At 41.6% G+C, this 22,374-nt stretch overlaps 1 protein-coding gene across 1 annotated transcript in view; it reads right to left on the reverse strand.

Moving 5' to 3' along the window:
• LOC118687946 (V-set domain containing T-cell activation inhibitor 1-like) overlaps positions 1 to 15,138 on the reverse strand; it is a 34,069-nt gene extending 18,931 nt beyond the window's left edge. The window contains exons 1-2 of the mRNA XM_036385168.1: positions 15,123 to 15,138; positions 12,715 to 12,832 (exon numbers count right to left, since the gene is read on the reverse strand). The gene's annotated coding sequence lies outside the window, so the exon portion shown is untranslated. The remainder of the gene's footprint in view (positions 1 to 12,714; positions 12,833 to 15,122) is intronic.
• Positions 15,139 to 22,374: the final 7,236 nt, after the last annotated feature.

A 22,374-nucleotide genomic window follows, 5' to 3' on the forward strand; every position in this document is an offset into this window, starting at 1 on the left:
TGTATGTATATATATATATATATATATGTATGTATGTGTGTGTATATATAAATATATATATGTATGTATATATGTGTATGTGTGTGTGTATATATATATATATATATATATATGCATATATATGTATCTATATATCTATTTGTATCCCCTCCTTGACCCTCGTGCTCATGGGTGAGATTTATTCCTTGTGACTAGTGGTCTGTGGTGGTATCATGCCCTTTGATGAAGCTTCTGGAATGAGACAAAAAAGCCATGGTTCCTTTTTGTAAAGTCCTTCTGACAGCTCCCACAAAAGTTCTTCTTTTTCTCAATTCCTTTTTGCCTTTCTGAGAGTTTCCAGTGCTCTTTATCTTCCAGTTCCAACAAAATATATTTTTTTCCTCTTTTGGTGAATAAATTATTCTTCTCAAGAATAAAGATTTCTTTCAAGAGATTAGTTATGTGAAAAAGGCACAGGTGTGTGAGGCTTTACCTTTTAGGAAACTGTAGCCTTAAAGAAGTAGCTCCCAAGTGACAATGCAGAAAGAGACAAGGATTCATTCAGCTGAATCTATGTTATGTATTTTTTCTTATTTGGGAGGCAATTCCTGCCTGAACATCTGCTTCTAGTACTCTCTGTATAATGGTTTATTTTAGTGTTGTTTAACCTACAGAGGTATTGTAGGCTAGAATGTTAACATGGAAATAAGGATCTGATTTTTTTCTTCACTGGGGTCTTTTTTTCCTCTGGCATCTGCTCAAACTAACCCTTAAATCAGTGATACTGCCTGACTCTGGAGTACTCAACAACCAAGCAGCTAAGCTGATTCTTAGATTAAATTATGTGAAGAATCCCGGAGGCATTATTAGTTTAACTGATATCAGTGAAAGTGTTTGGATTAATACAACACTGACCAGTACTAATACTTCTAAAGTGGATGATCTGGAGATGTAAAAATGAGACCTGGTTTTGAAGAGTGATGATCCAGTCTGGGTTGCTAGCATCACTTTGGAACAGAGAGCTCAGCTTCTGTACAAGTGTGCCACAATCTCTGAATGATTACTGAGCCTTACTGACTGGATGTGTGTGAGGTTCTTGCTAGATACAAACTGGGGAGGAACTGATTGGAGTAGGAGAGAAGATAGGTGAAATAAAAATACCTCACTATCCTTCCTCTAGCCTTCCACACATTAATTATGTATTAATTATGTCAAATGGTAGGAATTCTGGAATACGCCTCCTCATAAGACAGATACAGGCAAGAAGGACCAAAATGGATTGAAATATGTGGGAAGTTCTTGCATAGTATGGGTGTGGTTGGCAGGTATTTTGCCTTGCCTTTTCTCTCCCATTTTCCCTCCCATTGCAGTTACTACTTGCCTGAAAGGGCTTTGTGCCACCTGGATTAGAGATTCCCTAAGTGAAACTATTCTATCTTGTTAAAAATGAGGATGGAAGCCTAATCCTTCTGTTAGTCTGTTACATGTAGAAACCTCCCTACAATGAAATATCTCTACCTAGTTTAAATTTCTGCAAATAGTTTGCAGCTCCAATATTTAATGGGCTGAGCTCCTCTGCTTGCATGGAAATCACACAATTATTTGAGCTCTTCCTTTGTTACTAAGCTCCCACAGAGGGACAAGGTACATGCACAGCTAGATGTGTACAAGGCTGGTTCAGGCTTCTTGGAAAAACAGAGTCAGGAGGGTATTTCTGCCTGGAATGATGGAAAGGGCAAGGAAAACTTAGAGAGGATGTAACTTGACAAAAATTGAGTTACTGAACACTAAGAGCCCAAGGCCAGGATGGATGAGGCTCTGAGCAGCCCAGTCTAGTGGAAGATGTTCCTGCCCATGGAGAGGGGTTGGAATGAGGTGATCTTTAAAATCCCTTAAAACCCAGACCAACCTATGAACAGTATTGAGCTGTTAAGTTTGTAAAGCTCCAAAATGATCCATTTTAAAAGTGTGGGTTTTTTTCCTGTCCAGTCTGCAGCTATCTTTCACACAGAGCCAGGATTATAAAACCCCCTTGGTAAATGTTATCAGCCCAAGGAAGGAAAGAGGAAAACTCCCTCCCTTGGAAGTTTTGTATCCAGGTAGTGGATATAGCCTAATCAAAAGGGAGAGGGAGAAAGGGAAATTCTGGGGGAATTTCCTAGGAAGCAGAAGAGAAACTATTTCAGGCTCAAGAGACTGCTTTGAGCTGACAGAATAGTCAATAAAATGCCTTTATTACTTTTGTTTGATGCCTTATATAGGAGGAAGTGTAACACACAACTGCCAGAGAATTTCTATTCTCCAAAATGACTTTCCAGCCCAATATTGTGAGAGCAGGGAAAATCCTGACATACAGATGTTTATTTTTGCTAGCAAGAAGCTCCAGGATTACCAGTTTCTTTTCCTTATTGTGATTCTTCTCTTCCCTTAGCTATTTTAATTTTATAATATCTCAAAAAGAGGTTCTTTCTACAAGATGTGGTTGTTAGTGATACATATAACTATCCTACCAAGCCTCAGTAGTCAATTGATTTTTTTCCCTCTATCAGACCTGTTAGGACAATATATCTCATCCTTGACTTGTAATGCCAAAATAATTGTAATTATATTTCCTATCAGACAAGAAGAGGAAGAAACTTGGACCAAGTTCAGAAAATGTTTTTGTTCTACAAGAGGGAGTTAAGTATTCATCAACAAATTGATGAGCCTGACAGGTAAATGAGGCTAATTAGCAGCCTATGCACTGTGAATGGTGGGTCTGAAAATGGAAGTTCAGGGTGCCAGGGTGAGAGGAGAGAAAGAAACCGAAATTAATCAAGGCTGGTGTAACTTCTCTTGGCTCTTTGCTGGAGGTTAATGTTCACTTTATGGGGACTGAGGTGACAGAGTCCCCTGCTGAAGGTTTGTACACCTGGAAGATAAACCCTGAGAACAGCTCCTCTGAGCAACAGAAACCACCTGAGTAACAGCCAGTGTTTTTCAGCTACTAAATGCAGTTGTTTGAACATGTTTATGAGCAACTGTTCATCATAAAGTTCTTATAGACCTGGAACAAATCCTGGGGCCAATCAATGATAATAATTAGCTCACTGATGTCAGAGCTAAGGAACCCAAAGCAGCTGGTCTCTGCCTGAGCTGGTCTCTCAAGGAACATTGCTCTCTTAAAGTAAAAGTGAAGGTGTCTGGGTTTTATTTGAGGTTTGTTTTCTCACAATTCTTGTAAACTGACCTGCAACTGCAGTTTGTGAGAACTTTTCAAGGAGAGAGGAGCTGTTTACAGAAGAGCTTTTCCCAAGTGATTCATAGCATGTACACACATAGCACACCCAGTACCTCTGGTGTGCTGCTGAATTATCTCTGATACTTCTGCAGGTTCCAATGGCACCTTTTCTTATGCAAGGAAAAAACCAGATGTGTAAATAATTAAGAAATGGAAAAGCTGTTCCCTTCTCCAGGAGCCCAACTTGGCTTTTTCCACAGATGCCCATTGTAATGCACAAAGTATAATGGAATACTTTGTATTAGTAAAAAGATGGACGCCTAGTGGTTCAAGGGCTCTTGAATCAGTGACAAAAATAAGACTGAGAGTTGCCAAATATTGCAGGCTTAAACCTGACCCCCTCTTCCCCATGGAATTGCTTTCCCAACCCCTGCTTTTTGAAAATATTTATGAAGCCACAGCCTACACAGTCTTTTAAACCTAGCTGCTCTGGTGTTGGAGCAGAAAGCTTCCAGTTGTATGGCTGTGTTGCAATCATGATAATATTAATCTCCAATTAACTTCTGTTTGTCAGAGATATGAACAGGATCCTAAGCACAGGCCCTTAAAAATGCTTGTAAGCACTTCATGCTTCTTTTGCTAACCTTCAAATAATTGTTCCAAGTGCAGAACAGTCATACAGAGACATTTTGCCCAGGTGCTGAAGGTCTGTAGACTTTTGGCTTCATAGTTGAGGTGGATGTATTTTTTTGTCTGAAGAAAATCTTGGTTTTTTGTCTGTAACAGTCAATTTGTGTAAAAAGGAGAAGGAAGAGTTGAGGATCATAAGCACTTCCTGCAGGCCCCATGCTCTGGAATGTTTCCTCAATGTTCTTAAAGCTTTCAGGCCTTTTTAATGCCTCGTTCAGATTGAGTTCAGCCAAATGATTTTCTATCTGGAGCACCCATCTCTCAAGCATTGTGTAAGCATGATGAGATCTTGTCTCATTCTTGTCCCACCAGCAAAACAGCAATTTCTGTTATTAATGCAACAGCATTAATAGCATTCTTTTACCCCTGACTGTAATCACAGCCACACTGGGAGGTGCTGGCTGCTTTTCAAAGTAAAAGGCTTGGGATTTGGAAGCAAAGCAAGGAACTCCCTTCTTTTGAACCTCTCTGAAAGACCACTTGTGTTTGCTTCCTACTTACGTGTTTCTGCTCAGAACCATGGCATGAGAATGAGGTGGCATCTTCCCTCCTACCCTTTTCTGACAACAGTGCCCTATTCTTCCCATGGCTGTGTGCATGTAAATTAATTTTCATATTACCTGCTCTCTCGTTTAGGTGTATGTGGGGACCAGCTGAAATTTGTGTCATTATCTGTGCATGTGTCTGGGTGGGGAAGGGCTGTGTGTTACTTTTGCTTTTTCTGTGGTGGTTCAGTGCCTTGGTTTTCCTGTTGGAGACTGCAGGACTTCAGCAGGATTTTTTTTTTTTTTTTTTTTTTTTGTGAATGATCTTTTAAATTAAAGCCGTACTTGGTTAAAGTGTTTCTCTTCCAGAATTGGAAGATGACCAACAGCTCTAGTTTTAAAAATCCAAACCAGGTCCTCCCATTCCAGCTCTCTCTCCTTTGCCCCAGTGGACAGTAAAGGTCTCTTCCCCCAGGAGAAAGCAAAGGAACAGTGTAAGATGGAAGCCACAATTTCTTATGCTGTAGCACTTCTTATTACAATTTCTTTCTGTGTCTTCCCTTTCCTATTGCAAATCAGCTGTTGCAAGCCTTTATCTGGGAGAACTAGGAGAGAGAATAGAAAATCCAGCTCCAGCAGCATTACAGATGGTTTTACAAAGGATGAATTTAGAATTGAGAAATAGCAGCAGTTGACATAGAGATGTTTTGCGTTGGATGTTGCATTCCCTGATAGACTGTTGAGGGAAGGCAAACTGTTGTTCCATAACTGCTGTGAGAAAAGTGCACAGAAGTGCATGGAAAGGGCACATGAATTCTGGTATGGGTTCTCTGATGTCTCTCTGATGTTAATGCTTTTGCCCTCTAACACAAATTCCCTGGACTTTACAGAACTTAGTTATGTCTTTTCTCTTGCCTTCAGAAGAGAATCTCTGGAGGGTTTTTTTTGGTTGTTGTTTGGCTGGTGGTTTTTTTTGGCTTTTTTGGTTTTTTTTAATATTTCTATTTTACTTTCTTATTTTTGCAAGATTTGTCAAAGGGCCAAAAGGGGTGCTGGGGGGAAGAGGGAGGAATTAAGCAGCTGTTTTGCTTGATCCCACAAACCTCACTCTTCTTAAGAAACCAAGTTGTGAACTGTTAATTACATCTTTTTGCAATTGGCTGGTGCTGATCTTTGAGTTGGGATAGAATGGGAAAAGTTAAGTCAGTCCTTGAATTTAACAACTGAAGAGCACAACCCAATATGTAAATGTATTATAGCTTCCAAGAACTAGGGGAGGATATAATCCTAAAAGTTACTGACTTTTTAAAAAGTTTTTAGTTTGCTCTTCTAAGGTGAAATGGTTCAGTGAGAAGGGAGCTCTGGTAATGAACTGTCTCATTGCTTCAGAGGATGCTTATTTTGGTTGTAGCCAGGTAACCCTCTCACCAGTGGGTATGTTTAATACCAGAGAGTCCTGAAAATAGGACACAGCTGAAAGCAGGCTGGAGAATGAATATCTGAAATCAGCCAGATGGTATCAGGCTAATAAATTCTGCCCAGATGTCTTGTGTTGCAATAACATCTGGTGGTCACTCGGTAGTGGGTGGTAGGGTCATCCTGGGGGGCCATAGGGTCATCCTGTGGGCTGTGCTGGAGCTCCCCTTAGATATGGCCCTGGGCCCAAACAAATTACCTTAGCAGTGAGTCACTGGATCAGCTGTGTGAGATTGTTTTCTGAAGGAAACTTGCTGGCTATGCAGGCAGCTGCATCTACAGCAGGGGAGCAGCACAGGGGTTGCTGCTGTCTTGTCTTTTTTGCAGTCTAGAGTGCACCAAAGGAAATCTTTCTCAGCATCAGAGATGCCAAACAGCATTTCTTTTAGATGCTTATGCTGTTTGGAGCACCTTGGTAAGCAATGACTTGAAAAGAAAGAGCAGCAGTTTGTGCAGAACCACAAGGTTTCCTGCTATGAAAAATCAGCCTGACCTCTTTGTGGTTCTACACTTTCAATGTAGGAAATCCCCCTGTGAAAGTTTTAGGTGATCTTTGTTTTGCAGTCTATTTTCAACTAGCCCTGAAGTGGAAGTTGAGGGTGTGAAATGCATGACCCACATAAGGCTTGAAAATTCAGCAGAGCATTGCACTGACCCACAGCTGGGTCTTTAGGACTTGCCTTCCTCCAAATGACTGAGCCCTTTCCTTTCCAAAACAGCAGCATTTACCTTCACCAGTGTTGTTGAGAGATCTTAACAGTGCCCTGACTGAAGCACTGCTTGTGTGACATCTCCTGCTCCCAACACACATCCTTACATCCCTTGAACTTGTGCTCTTTCCTTTCCACTGATTAACACCCTGTGAAATATCTTCTGATGCTATCTCACACCAGATGGTTTTTTCCCCTAGGATGATCCAATACCTGCTTCTGCAATAGCAGGAACAGGCTGTAGCTCCACAGTTGTGATCTGGTATCTCTGGGTAGCTGCAGGAGCTGTTTCAGTGCCACAGACACAAATCTCCTCTGCCACAGTGCCTGTGGCACATCTGCTTTGGCACCCTCTGAACCCTTGGTGGAGATTTGCACAAGTGATGAGGTTTTGCATCACCTAGATAACAACTGTTCTTTGGAAATCCAGGGAAAAAGTGAGTTGGAGCTCTACAGTGATTATGTCTGTGCCAGTGATTTTGGAAACACTACTAAATACTTGTATTATATGGCAGCTAATTTCTGGTTGGGTGCATGATGTGCCTTGGAGCATAAAGGGCAGAAAGATGCACTGGTTGTTCTAGCCATGTCAAAAATCCAGGAGGTGTGTGAGTGGAAATCTCTAATACCACCTAAGAACTCTGAATCCTTGGATATCTTCTCCTGGAATACCAGAGAAGCAGTGTCATTCATGAGGCCATCCAGAACTGAGCAGGAGGTTATGGCTGTGTGGTGTCAGGCCAGGCTTCTCAAATGTTTCTCTGCTCACATTTCCTAGTGCCATGACAAAAACATTGACTGTCCAAGCTGTGAAAACTGGTTTTAAACTGGTTACTTTCAAGCTCCTCTGATATTCTCTGCTTTAGTGATCTCCTAAGGTGCAAATGGACCTAAATCAGAGACAGGATCTAAGCTTTCTCTCCTATCATTCTCATTGAGAACTGTAAACACCAGTGGATAGCCCTGTTCTCTGGGAAAGCAAAATGTGTAAAGTATTAGCTGAAGGGACAGTGTTCCTTCACATTCACTTCACATTCTCCACTTTTTTTGTACACAGAATGAGATATATGTGAGATCATTGTTTATATCTGGGTTTCTCTAGTTAAGAATGCCTGCTGCACTTTCCTTAGAAAGGACTACCTTCCTTTATTCTGTTCTTGCACAAAATGTTTAAAATCATAGGCTAAATACTTTATTATTTATCCACATGCAGAATAGAGGCAGGACCATGTCTGGCTGGACCCTTTTGACATCTTGTAATATGCTGTGGATATTTTGTTTGGATGGAAGGGATGTTCTTTTTTGCAGTTCTTAAATTACTTTTCAATGTGTTTCCAATACACTGAAAGTGTGTGAGAGTCAAACTCTCATAAAACACAATGTTATTCAATGCACAGCTCTTGCTACCAAAGTAAACAATTGATTTTTCTGTGTTGCCATCAGATTCTGGGGAAGTAGGCACTTCTGGGAGATGTCTAACAAAGCTGTAGCCTGGAGGAGTTTTGTCATTGCAATGTGCTCAATGTGCTAGACAGATGTAGCAATTTTACTCTAGGACAGATGTAGCAACTGAGTGGGTCTTCCTATGGGTGGGAAGAGATGTTTTCCTTGACATTTTCCACAGCTGGACTGTCTGAATTCACATCCTCTCTTGTGATCAGCTTTTCATGAAAACCCATTTTTTCAATGAGCCCAAAGCTTGAGTTCTGAGTATTTGTGGTAAGAGATGGCCAGACTTGGGCCTTTAGAAATGACTAAACTTGAGATGAAAATCGCACAGAAGCGTTGATTTGGAAAGGCAGGACTCCTTCTCCAAATTGTCTTTGCTTCTTGGTAAAAAGAGCTGATGCATTCAATGGGAACTTGAGTTGATTGATCCTTGATAGGAATGTGCCAATGACCTACTTCTTACCCAAACTGCATCTCCTAACTTCAGCTGGGGCAGTGGGGGGGAGTGTTGGGTGGGACTTCTCTGCAACCTACGGCATTCCTAACTCTCGAAGGAAAAGGATGTGATGTCCTCAGATGGGAAAGTACCAAATGCTAATTGATTAGCTATGGCATTTTGCATATTTTACAGGCTGCTGCCAAACATCTGGAGGCCTCATTATAATGCAGGCAAACAAAGAATTGTGTTTGGTTCTTTAGAGCACTATGGAATGGCATTAAACACTACAGCTGCCCTTTCTGCAGACACAAAAGTCCATTTGTGAGAATATATAATGGAACAAATTGGGGTTTTTTTCCTCCCCTTGCTGACACATTTGTGGAAAGTTTACTAGTAGTTATTTGGTGTGATTTGCTTTAAGTGACAGTTGTCAAAAAAAGTAGTAGCTTCTGGGTTCAACCCAAGGGAGAAATGATTTGTAGGAAGCACTCAAGGTATGTGAAGTTTACACGACCTAGTTTTGAAGCACTTCCTCAGAGCCCTCACAGAAATCTTCTCTAGATGTTAACATGCCAACCCCATATTTGTGGTTCAGAGCCCTTACATTCCTGTCCTGCTACCAGATGGGATTTGAAGAGCCTCGTTAAGTTTGTCTCTTTCAATGCCCCAGATTGTGAGGAACTCAAAGCTGACCTCGCTGCTTCTAGGATTGTTTATTTAGAGGACTGAACGAAGTGTGTTACATGTTGGCCTTTTTACAATCACTCAAGCTGTAAAACATCATTTGAGAGATTGAATTGGCAGCTGAAGGACAGTGAACATCTCGGAGCAGCTCTGAAACATAACACTGGTTTCAGGAATTGAAGCAATCCTATTTCTATGCAGTTTTTCAGGGATGGCAAAATGTCTGGGCCTTGCAGCCCTGTTCAGGAGCCACCCAAGATGAAATACCTGCTCTGGCCTAACCTGGGCAAGACATGGGGTGTCTCTGATCCAAGATGAAATACCTGCTCTGGCCTAACCTGGGCAAGACATGGGGTGTCTCTGATCCAAGATGAAATACCTGCCCTGGCCTAACCAGAGCAGGACATGGGGTGTCTCTGATCCAAGATGAAATAGCTGCCCTGGCCTAACCAGAGCAGGACATGGGGTGTCTCTGATCCAAGATGAAATAGCTGCCCTGGCCTAACCAGAGCAGGACATGGGGTGTCTCTGATCCAAGATGAAATAGCTGCCCTGGCCTAACCTGGGCAAGACATGGGGTGTCTCTGATCCAAGATGAAATACCTGCTCTGGCCTAACCTGGGCAAGACATGGGGTGTCTCTGATCCAAGATGAAATACCTGCTCTGGCCTAACCTGGGCAAGACATGGGGTGTCTGATCCAAGATGAAATAGCTGCCCTGGCCTAACCTGAGCAAGACATGGGGTGTCTCTGATCCAAGATGAAATACCTGCTGTGGCGTAACCCAAGCAAGACATGGGGTGTCTCTGATCCACACCTTGCTGGTAGGGAGTCAGTGGTGGCCTTGCCATGATTTGTGTTACCTCCCTGAGCTCTGTCTCTTACAGCTGCTTCATCCCCAAATCCCTGCATTTTATGGCCTGCAAATGCAAGGAACACTGGAGCTGAAGTTTCCATTTACCCTTGGATATAACCCTTGACATGAGGGCTATTTCTGAGTGGGAACTTGTTCGTGCATCTCTCAACACAGAAGAGTAGGAGAAAATAGGAGCCAGGCTAATAAAACTATATTTTAACCAAGGCTATCCTAAGTTAGATCATCCTCTCTCTTCTGAGGTGTGGGGCACATCTGTGACTGGGCTTTGTCACACATGTCAAGCCAGCAAATCTGCACTGACTGGAGATCAGCTCCTGCAGGTCACTCTGCATCTGAATTGAGTTGTTCAGCTTCAGTGAAAGCAGTATTTGGAAAACACCTGTAATAAAATGGTTTCTTTCCATGACCACCATGAAAATTGTAGCCACAGTGAGGTTCTCAAAAGGTGAAATGAACTGTGTGGAGGATAATCTTTGAGGACAGAAGTTTCCCATGAGGAAATTCAAAGATCCCCTAGACAGGCCTACCATACAACCCTGCTAGCTCTTTAATTAGGTGTTTTGTGTTTTAGTTTGAGACTCTGAAGGTTTCATCCAGGTACTCATGCAGCTCTATCCTGTGTAATAAAAGGAGTTTGTCCTCAGCAAGGCACTGCTGCTTTCCTTGGCTTTAATAGATGCCAAGTGTGGGCCCAAGCAATGTTTATGGAATTAGGCTTCCCCAGGGTACACTTACTGGATGGATGACAACACTCTAGTACAAATCAACACACTCTTTTCTGCTTCATTCCTCTGTGCTGAGTGAAGAAATGGGGGAGGAGGTAGTAAAATGTGTTACAGCACAGGGACTTACATGGGTCCTAGGGATGAAATGAAATTGTATTCTGACCCCTGACTCTCTGGCTTGGCATAGCTGTCCTGTAGAGGGGACCTTTCCAGGAAAACCTTTTAGCCCTAAAGCTTTTAATTTCATGTCCCTGTTCCCTTTCCCAGCAGAGGATTTAAAAAGTACAAGAGATGCAACACAACATGGGGACCCCAGGGAGCTTTCACTCCCATCCTCACACGTCATGCAGAATTTCTTGTTGAGAAAAAAATCCTTCCTCATCTTAAACAAATCATTCTGTAAAAGAATATTGATTTTGTTATAGAAGACAGTTGAAGCTCTGATAGATTCTACTCTATTGATCCTATCACTATGGGCCTTTAGATTCATACAGGGTTATGCTTTGCTTTCAAAAATCTCTGTGAAGTATGAATATAGTGCTACTTATAGTGCTGCCAGAAAACTTGGCTTGCAGCCTGAGTCTTCAGAAGCATCACTGTGGGTGACTGAGTGAGGAGTGTATGGGAGTGAATTAACCGTGGAATGGCCCTTGCTGGATCTGTGATAGAGCTGGAAAAGTGGTGACACTCCTGTCTCCATTTCTTCTCACCTTGTGGTTTTTTCAAATGCTTCTGGGCATCTCCTTTTTCCCCTTCATTGTTGCTATTACTATTTAAAGAAAATGTCATCCTCTGGATAATACATTACATTTGAGTAACAAGAACAACCAAATTTAAGCTGGTCTACCTCAAAGAGGTAGTGTATGGAGTTCTGTATGCTCTTCCCTTTCCTGATGTCAAAATGAATCAGCCCTCTTTGGAGATCCAATGGGAAGGATCTGCTTGGCTTTAGCTCTGATCTTTCTCTGTGGTGGCATCAATCATTGGCCTGGCAAGACTATTGATAAAAAAGCTGAAAGCAATTTTGCTTTTAAAAAAAATTCTTGTTCAGAGCTTAAGCGCATGCCAATGTAGAACATGGGGTGCTCAAATGTTAGAAGAGAAGCCAGAGCTGGAGATTACATTTAAATGCACTTAGCTGAGAAATGTGTTTGGACTGTACAACTAATTAACTATATTCATAAACTGATAGGAGGCCAAAAAAAAAAAAATCAAGCAAGCAGCAGTCTCCTTAGTCTCATTTAGTGTGCTCTTTTCAGCAGCCTTGCAAGGAGATTGTAAGTGAAATGAAATAATATGAAAAATGGCTTTGTAACATGTGCACAAAGTGGTGTGAGAGGAAAATACATGCAAAACTAAGTTGTGGAAATAATTTTAAAAATTAGAACCCTATAGATTATAACCCATAATAGTTATCTAGATCAATAATTCCCCTTTTTTCTCCATCTTTCCCATTCTCTAATAAAGTTGCATTCTTCAACTACATCAAGCAAAGGCTGGATTACACCACTCACCAGTGTTCTTTTTGTATAGAACAGAAGTGAATTTGGAGTGAAACTTTGAGTATTGGAGTAATGCAATTAACAACTGCCCTTCAGCACGTGGAGTTCATGTCTAGGCAATGCTCCAGCACTTCTCCAGTTTCTGTTAGCACAGACACCTCTGCACCACACCTTGCTCTGGGGTTAGGATTTGCCTCAAGGTGTTGAGGTGCTGTTTTAAAAATATGTGAGTAGATGTGACCTGAAATCAATGAATGGAAGTCTCTGAGGCTCAGGCTGCTTTGAAAAATATGACAGCAGGTACACTCACAATGTATACACATCCCCAAATGGCCCTGAAAATTATCAGTGCTCGATGAGACACACTCACTGAAGCATGTTCAAGTGTGTGTGTATTTAATGTAATGTAGCAGAAAAGTATCTCATTGCTCAGAGGACAGTTTATATGCATTTTTCTCTCCTCCCTTATTTCTCTCACCTGTTGTTGAACCAAAGCTCAGTCATGGACATGTCCCAGCACCTGGACTGTCACCTTAGGTGGCTGTTCAGGGATGCTCAGCTTCCATAGGAGGCTTTATCCTCAGAGGGTGGGGAGGCTGTAACACAGTTCAGAAAAGGAAAGTGAGAAGGGTGTGAAAGAAAAACCACCTAAACTCTTTCAAAGGATTCTAAGTACTCATCATAGAATGATTTGGAAGTGACCCTGAAAGATCATCTCGTTCCAACCCCCCCTGCCATGGGCAAGCACATCTTCTACTATACCAGAGACACATCCAATCTGACCTGGATGCTTCCAAGGATGGGGCATCCACAACTTCTCTGGGAAATCCATTTTAGTGCCTCACCACTCTCACAGTAAAGAATTTTTTCCTTATGTGCATCCTGCATCTACCCTTTTCCAGTTTAAAATCATTGTCCTTTGTCCTGTCACTACAGGCCTTGGTAAAAATTCTCTTTTTTAGCAGCCCCTGAAAGGCCCCTCTGAGATCTCCACAGAGTCTTCTCCAGGCTGAACAGCCTCAACTCTCTCAGTCTGTGTTCAGAAGAGAGGTGTTCCAGCACTGACTGTTTTTATGGACTTCTTCTGGATCTGCTCCACCAGGTCTCTGTTTTATGTTAGCAGAAAACTGTAGATAAGTGACAAGGTAGGAAAACCCAAGAAGCCCCCTAAAGAATTGACTGCACCTGTGTATTGGCTTCTTTTCTTTTTTCCTTAAAGGATATAAATGCTTTTTCTTTTGCAGAGTGAGATGTTCTTCTCTCACCCATCCCTCACCTCCCACCAAACACTGAGTGGCTTTTCTGGAGATAAAATGTGCAGAACTGGTGACTTTTCTACCAAAAGATCAGTCTCCTGAGTGTAGTATATCTTTTTTTAGGGCTTTTCCAACTGGGGAAAGCTTAACAGAATTTTTTTTGTAATACTCATCTTGCCAAATATTCCAATAACCTGGTCTGTATTACGAGAAGCGCACTAGGAGCTAAAAAATTTCCTGTCATCTCCTTTCCCTTTCCAGAAATAGATAAATAATGAAATGAATGAAAAATCTGTGCTGATTTCCACCTTTGCACTACTTACACTTGTGTTACCAAGATAAACTCCAAAAAATGGCAAGTTTTTTGATTTAGTGAGAACTGAAATCTATAGCTCTGTTATTTCACTTCTTCCCCAAGATTCACTTTGAGTCAACTGGTGAAACATTTCTATTTAGCTTTCAAAAAGGCAAGATTATCTAGCATGAGCTGGCCCTTGAGGGGGTCTGAGTTCCAGGTTCACATGGAGGAGGTGTGAGAAATTGATCTTTGTGGCATTTGTTGCTCTGTACTTCTCCCAGATGTCTTTTCCCTACCTTCCTCTGTCCCTGCATTCATTTGGTGGGTACAGACAGTCCCCTCTAAAGGCCACAGTGAGCTACCAAGAATAAAATTAGATTTTAAGATAAGAAAGTTGTTTTAAATGCCTTGTTTGGGCATTGGCTTGTACATATATTGCTGTGTAGGTTTTGTGGTTTGTTTTGTAATTAATCTAATATAAATCTGTCAAAATCAAGGCACCAGGTTTCTCTGGAGCTTATTTGTGCAACAGAATTTGGTTATTTTAATTTTTTTTTCCCAAACTCCACCACCACTTCTAGTAGAAACCACAGTGACTCAGTTTGGGAAAACCCTCCTGTGCAGATGTATAGCCTCTTTCTAGTCTTGTCACTCTTACACTTGACTTCTTCACTACCTGCAGCCTGCACCCCGGGACCTCTTGCCTTCCTTTTAGCTGCTGTTACTCTCTGCAGTTTGTGATCAGAGACCATTCAGAACCTGAGGAGTTACCCAGAGCTCCCTTTCTGCCTGGCTGCTGAATGTCCTGAGCCTTTGCTCTTGCTCAGGTGACATTTTGAGGCAGCAAGTGTGATTGGATTGTTTTCAGCCTAGTGTTTGTCCTCTGAATTTCACCAAGCTGAGACTCCCTGTTCAGTCACTTCTGTCTGTGCCACTTTCATGGCTAAGGAAAAGCAAAAAGATAAGAGCAGAAATAAAGGCAAAGTGGTGCTCAGTGAGAAAATTAGTTGGAAATGCCTTTTGTTTTAGTGGTGGCCTCACTTTCCATTTTGCAGTCTGAGCACACCCCAGCTGGGAGCCAGCACAGGGGAGAGCAGTTACACAAATGGGAACCCCCTCAATCCGGAGTTTTTCCTCTCTGGAAAACTGTTGCTTATGACAAAGAAAAATAAAACAAACCCGCAAGCCTAATCCACATGGCTTCTTTTTCATTTTTACCCATGGAAACATCATCTGAAGCAAGTGTAAAAGACCTTAGCCAAACCCCATAGCCCAAATACTGCAATTTTAGCACTTTCTCATCCAATATAGAAAACTTGATCTCTTGCTTACCTCTGTGGAATCTCCCTGTGTCCCCTCTGCACGTGCTGAGATCCAAACGTGCTGCTGCAAGGAGCTTCTGCTGTGAATGAGGAAGTGCTGGAGCAGGGCAGGATGTGAGCAGTGACTCAGAGAAATCAGGGGCTGTTTCTCCAGCCAAGCTGAGGAATAAATGGAAATATTGTCAGCTCTCACCATAGACTGTTCAGCTGACACAGGCTCTTACAAACTACCAATAGAAAAAGCTCAGGAGTTACCACTTTACCAATAGAAAAAGGTTCAGGATCCACCTTTGATCTTTTCCCAGAATTTAGCTATTTACGATAATGCAGCCTTCAGGTATTGCAGTTCCTTCTAGGAGGACTGCCTACCTTTTGTCTCATAGTTAAGCATTTCTTTGCATGAATGTGCTACTTGAAAATGTTCAGAACAAGGATTTTGCCAGTGTTTCTGGAACAACTCTTGTCTCTCAGCTTTAGCAGGCACTTGGGACTTTGCTTAATTCTTTCTACTGAGGAAAAAAAATAATTAAAAAACTTTTATCTTATATTAACATTAGTCAAAACTAATTGTATTTGGTTTCCTTTACAGCTGAGCACTGACTCTACCCCTTGCAGTTTCTAAGCATGCCTTTCTAAACTCTAGAGTGCCAAAAAAAGCTGTTTCTTTTATTTGCTCTGGAATCAAGCACTGCTTTTCCCCTGGCTCTCTGCTTCTGATGTGCAGGTTCTGAGCAATATTTACCCCTTATGTTTTCAGCCAGCCGTGGCAGAAGCCTTTCTTTTTCTCCTTGAGAGCTCTTGCATGTTGCTGAGCTCTGAGTCTGGCGTGGTCTGCTGTTGCATTTCAAATTGAAATTTGAATGATGAAATTGGAATGAATAATGAAATTTATGTTTTCCTTTCAATGGGCATTTGCTGCCAAGGGCATTTCTTCACTAGGGTGGTTTGTTTTTTGTTTTTTTTTTTCACATAGTTGCATAATTGCACAATTCAGCAATTCAATTGTGGAAAAATATGTTTGGTGTATTCTGTTCAACACTTATTCAAACTCTGGTTTCTGGGTAGTCTCTCTTGCACTGAATTGAATCCTTCTGACATCTCCCTTTGTTTACTTTACAGATGCATACACACACTTAATTCACTATTAGTTGAATTTTACATTATATAAACATGCCATAAAAGGCATACCCATTGATTTGAATTATTATTAAAAAGTATTAAATAATACTTGCTCTTAAAAAGAAATAATAATAATACAACCACTGTTCTGATTTATCTCAGCTCCTTCTCTGCTTGGATTAAGTAGAGAGCTTGCTATTTAATCATGCTGGAAGAATTTAAATATTAACATGTTACACTCATACAAAAAATACTTAAACTTTAGAATAAGCCTGTTTGGTTTTTGTTTCTTGTTTTTATTTTTGGGGATTCATTATTTTTTGGGGTTTTTTTGGTATTAAGCTAGAGTTAAGTAATTGAAAAAAGTCTAGAAAATCATCTTTCATTATACTAGAAAACAAACAAAGCCACCCACACTCTATTTAACTGTTTTAAAAGTAAGACTACAAATCAGTCAGCTTCATGGTAGTATTTGAGCAATATGTAATTTCTCACTCAAATAGGGCTGTAATGGAGTTGCTCATTCTCCCCTGTGGCAGTGATAATCCAGAGTATTTCCTGAGGCACTTCACTTTTGGAAAGCTTTGGATGTCTGATGCAACTCATATTTAGATGTGTGGAAGACAGAGCAGGGGAATAAACTTGTGAGTTTGTAGAAGTTATTTTCTCTCTAGCACTGAAACACAGAAGTGGAAGTCTTCCAATACTAGAATTCATGATTAAGTACCAAAACCATCTATGGCTGCACTAATGTCAAGAGAAAGTTGTATTTGTGGTTTTTTCCCCCCTCATGCTCTTCTGAGTGCTACTCTTCTGGAAGATCCTAATCCTACTCTGAGAACTCCTCTCACAACAGCAAAAGTATTGTCCAAGTTAACTCAGTTGCTGGAAGCTGACTCAGAGGTGCCATGTCCTGCTCCAGATAAAAGAAAATCACTCCATAACAAAGATTAAGGATGTGACCTTAATGCTTCATAGGCTAATTCCTTCTTTACGTGATTTGAGCAAGCCTAAATTTAAACTATCAGCTGAAGAAATTGCCCTGTGTGTCCAGTGATTCCAACAGCCTTTTCCACTACATCCCTTGAAGTCCTTTGTCTTTAAACACAAGTTTTTCTTGTGTTTTGTCTTCCAAGTGCCCTGCCTGGTGATTAAGTACCACCTAGCCAAAAAACTCATGAGGATGGAAAGGCCACTGTGTTCCAGCTTTGTGTTAGATACCCTCTGTGCCTTCCATTATTTTCTCATGTTATTGCTGTCCTCCCATCTTGCAGGAGGAGGTAGCAGGTGTGGATCACCAATCCATTCTTTCAAAACCTCTCAGCTGTGGGGGTCCCAGTTGTGGGTTTCTCTGGGTCTGGATTGAAGGCACTTGAGACAGTAATTCATGTTCACACTCAGGTGTTTTTTATTTCTTATCAGTAAAACAGTCTCACTACTGTGGGTTCTGCAGCTTTTCATTAGAAGGCACAAAATGGCCAACAATCTCTTGGTACAAGGTCTTTTGAGACTAAACTCTCCAATGAAGAACTGACACCTGAATTATTTTCCCTTTTACCCCAATAACTGATCCCAAAGAGCTGCAATGGGGACTTTTCTGCCCAATTACAAAATGCCACCCAAACCCATGGAGAAGGAGGAAGGAGAAGCATGAAGAAAAAACCCAGGACAACACCCTGTGCCCTCCATCTTGCTTCCATCCACAACATACTAAAAACCCCAAAACCTCAATTTCTCACCAAGTGATGCACCTACACTGCTCTATATAATCTCTTTCACACTTTTGAGGATTCTGGTCTATCTGGAGTCTGGGAAACTTTCTCCATGAATGAGGGTCAGAGTCAGTGCTGCCCTGGGGGTCAGGGCACCCCAGAGCAGGCAGAGAAATATACCCAGTGCCCTGGGTTTCCACACTCAGCATACAAAAATACAAGAGCTACAGACACTTGTGGTCATTTAATGGTCTGGATGAAGGCTGTGGGTCTCGTGGGCATGGCCATACAGATTTTACTCAATTTGATTTTCAGTGATAAATACAAAGGAGTCGTACTGATCTGTGGTGACTGCTCACCAGGATAAACCTTTCCAGTGTGTGGTTGAGCTTTGGTTTGGAGTTGGTTTTTGTTTGGGATGATTTTTTTTCCAGGCTCATCAATAGTTCATGTGACAGAAGAGGTGCTGTGATTGCTGAGTGTTCCACTGTGCTACACTGAGTGTAGTCAAACTTGGAAGAAAATTAAGACCTGGCAGCAGTGCAATACTGGCTTATAATTGTTTATCTTGACAGAAAGAAAAGACTGAAAGAAATATTTTTCTCTTCCTAGCCTTCCCGTTCTTCCAACATTATCCTATTAAACTTAGCATGGGTTGAGTGACCTGAAGGGGAGTGCTGTTATGTCTGTATGCTTTCAAAACCCAGTCATAATTTTTCCACAGAGTGGTTGAGCTTGGAAGGGACCTCTGTAAGTGATCTGCTTCTGCTCCCCTGCTCAAGCCAGGCCACCTACTTGATCTTCAGACAGAGCCTTCTGTGTGGGCCCATTTCCTCTGAAGAGAGCCTGGCTCTGTCCTCTTTGCACCCTCCCTGGAGGTTTTTCCATACACTGATGGAATCCCACCTGAGCCTCCTCTGTCCCAGGCAGGACAGCCCCAGCTCTCTCAGCCTCTCCTCACAGGAGGCATACTCCAGTCTCTTCCTCATCCTTGTGGCCCTTCACTCTCTCCCCTTTAGATTGATATATTTATTGTATGGGGGAGCCCAGAACTCCAGAAGTTCCCCTCATTAGTGCTGAGGAGAGGGAAGGGATCACCTCCCTCAACCTTCAGGCAATATTTTGCCTAGTGCAGCTCAGGATGCCTTTAACCTTCTTTGCCACAAGGATACAATGCTGACTTGTGTCTGACGTGGATCCTTTTTTTTCTCTTCTTGAAGACAGGGGTGATGTTTGTTCTCCTCTACCTCTCTGGCACTGCTCACAATTGCCACCATCCATCAAGGATTATCCAGAGTGGCCTTGCAATGATATCTGCCAGCTCCCTCAGCACTCATTGGTGCATCTCATCAAAACCTTGAATGGATCAAAATCCAGGTGGATTTTGTTTTTTTTTAAACCGCCTTTCTGCATGCTCAGACAGCGTCTCTGTTCCTTCCTTCCATGTCATCCACCCCTGCTCCACCCTCTGCCTGCTTCTTGTTGTGCCTGAGTTTTTCAGGATCTCCTTGTGCATCCATGCAGGCCTCTTGGTATGTTTTTGCTTGTTTTTTTTTTTTTTTGGCTTCCTACACATTGCAATGAAACAAGCACAGAACAAAACCTTGTTGAGACAAGCTACCAAGCCAACACAAATCCTTAAGCTGGCTCACTTACTACAGGCCATTGTCTAATGTCTTGTTGGTTTTCAGTCCCTGGGGCTCCTCACTTCAGTGTTTGGAGATGTTCACATGATCAGTACCTTTGTCATGCTGCTTTAAAGCATGTAAAAGGGTGTATAAATGTGCTTTCTTCCCTGTATTTGCTATATCCTGCATATTTGATAAAAGGTTTCCAACTAAAGCAAAATACAGCCTGCTTTTCCATAGAACACAACTCCCTTTTTTTTACCAAACACAGTTGCCCACACATGTGCTAATTCAAACACTGTGAAGCAGATCCTTTCCAAAATCAGAGCCAGACTGTTTTCATCATCTATAAGTGAATTGATGGAAGAATGAATAGCTTATATATTTTAATTTCCTGTATCTGGAATATAAGCTTGCATTCAGCTGAGTACTGGTGCAGACTGGTCAAGGGACTTGTGTACTTTCATTTGGTGCTATTATAGCATGTTGTAACCTTGCAATATTCCTTTTTCTAGTTGTTTATTTCCTCTCTGCTTGTGTTTGTTATCCAAATGGCTTCTAAGCCTGCTAGCAGAGTTCTCCAAAAAGTGAGTATTTTTTTGGCTGTTCATCTCATATTGGTGATTGTAGCTGGTATAACTAATAAATGTGAGTTTTTCTCTTTGCCCTGTTCCTCATTTTGTTATCAGATTAACCAAATAATACAGATAATCTCAACCAAGCCCTCCTCAGAAGGAAAATGCAAACTCCATTTGTCATTCTGAGCAGAAGACAGCAAGGTTGTTTGAGTAAGGCAGTACAGACCAGCTGTATCTTGTCCTGCTCACCTTCTCCACTTCCTGTTGATAAACTTTAATCCTTCTCCAGTTCAGGTGGAAACCAAAAGATTGTTCAAATGAGACTAGTGAGCACCTGAGTCTGTGTGCTTTATTTGTCATTTTGGATTTGGCTGCTCAGTGGGGCTTTCCAGCCCTGATTGTGTCTGGTTTCCCTTTTTTCCACGTATTTAGCTAATACCTTGTGTGGTGAGGACTCTTACTCCAGGGTGAGGGCAGATGCAGACACAGGAAGAATTAATGAGTTTCCATGCTGGCTTTTGAACCACTTGAGCAACAGTGGAAGACCTTTCACGGTGCAGCCATAGTAGCAAAAACTGAAGCAGTGTGTTCAGTTGCAAAGGAAGAGGTGACAGCCAGCAGCATTGCTGTCCAAGAGATGTGTAAGTCCTGGCAATGGGAGATACTTGGCAAGAAATGTGTATCTGTTACTGAGGCCTAATGACCTGAACATGCCAGCAGGGATGGGAACAAAAATTCAGCTTGACTGTGAGAAAGGAACAAATGTGAAGCTGATTTTTGCTACTACTACTACTACTTTAACTGATAAAACTTTTGGGCCAATCAATTAGCTGTTTGTTTCTCTCTGAAGTCATTTCCCCCCTTTTTTCAGGCTACCCTGCAGTGGGTGGCTGCCCGAGGGCTCAGGATCTCAGACACTCAAGGGAGGATTTGTACTTTTTCTCTAAAGCTGTTAATGGTTGTATTTGCCACAAGGCTTCTGGATTTTCCTAGGGAATAGCAGAAAGCACTGGGAGGTGTTGGAAATGTAATTTTCTCCATGTATGGTTGCTTTTCTCCCAGCATAAGCAAGACATAAAATAGACTATTTCAGTTGGGCAGGACCTGCTTTAATCAGGTGGGGGGAAGGCTCTGCTCAGCTTAGAAATGTGCAGGGAGCACACCCACCTTTTGAAAGGTATTTAACATTCCAACCAGTTTATTTGCAACTATAATAGTATTTGGGGGTGTAACTGGGTTCCTCTCTGGGCCTGTGAATTGTGTAAGCCAGGAATTGAGCAGAGGTACCTGGGGGAGGTTCAGCACAGTCCCAGTGTGAAAAATGTGTATTTTATGATTGGCTTTTCTCAAATATTAAAGTGAATATGATATGTGTTGTGTTAGAAAGTAATGCTGTATTAATTCCCTTAAGTAGTGTGTTAAATATAGTTTCAGGTTATAAAAAATGTTCAAATAGAAACTATGCTATGTAAGATACTTTTTTCAAAGAAAGGACTCGCAGTGAGACAGTAGCCACAGGACACCTGAATCTTTCAGAGAAAGAGAATTTATTGCTCCATTATCAGAAGAAACGAACTTCTTCCTGCCTCGAAGGTGCTGTTAGGATTCAGAGGAAGAAGCTGACACTGACCAGACAGAATCCTGTGTTTGAATGGAATTTATGCATCATGTTTGAGGTGTATGAATATGCAACAGGCCATTGCTTTTAAGGGTTAATCCTCTGTTAATGGGTGTCCTTTTTTGGGCTCTGCTGCCTAGAAAAAGGTACCCGGACATCTGTAACTCTTTGTCTCTATTGTCTCATATTGTCCTAATGCAAATTGTCCAAATTATTATTACTCGAATTGTATTACAATTTTTATAATAATTTTATTGCTATTCAACTTTTAAAATTTTAAAAACAAGTGACTGGCGTTTTTCACACCCAGCAATGCCATTTGCAATCCTCCAGTGATGCAACTGCTTAGTAAGGCTAATTATAGGAGTGGTTCTTCCATTTCATGGCAGGGATACCATGAGATCCAAGAGGAAAAAAATCCTACAGCTTGGTTTATGCTCTCAGAGTTATGGTCTCTGCTATCCTGTGTGAGCTTTGTCAAGCCTGATGTGTTCATTTCTGAACATGACTGCAGATCCAGCCACTCTTGTTATATTTTGTAGAGGGTTTTTTGTCTCTGAAGGGTCATGTGTCACTGTAAATGTTAGCAAGCAATGAAAGTGCCCAT

The sequence above is a fragment of the Molothrus ater genome, chromosome 2 (assembly GCF_012460135.2).
Source record: "Molothrus ater isolate BHLD 08-10-18 breed brown headed cowbird chromosome 2, BPBGC_Mater_1.1, whole genome shotgun sequence".
In the NCBI taxonomy this organism is placed as follows: Eukaryota; Metazoa; Chordata; class Aves; order Passeriformes; family Icteridae; genus Molothrus; species Molothrus ater.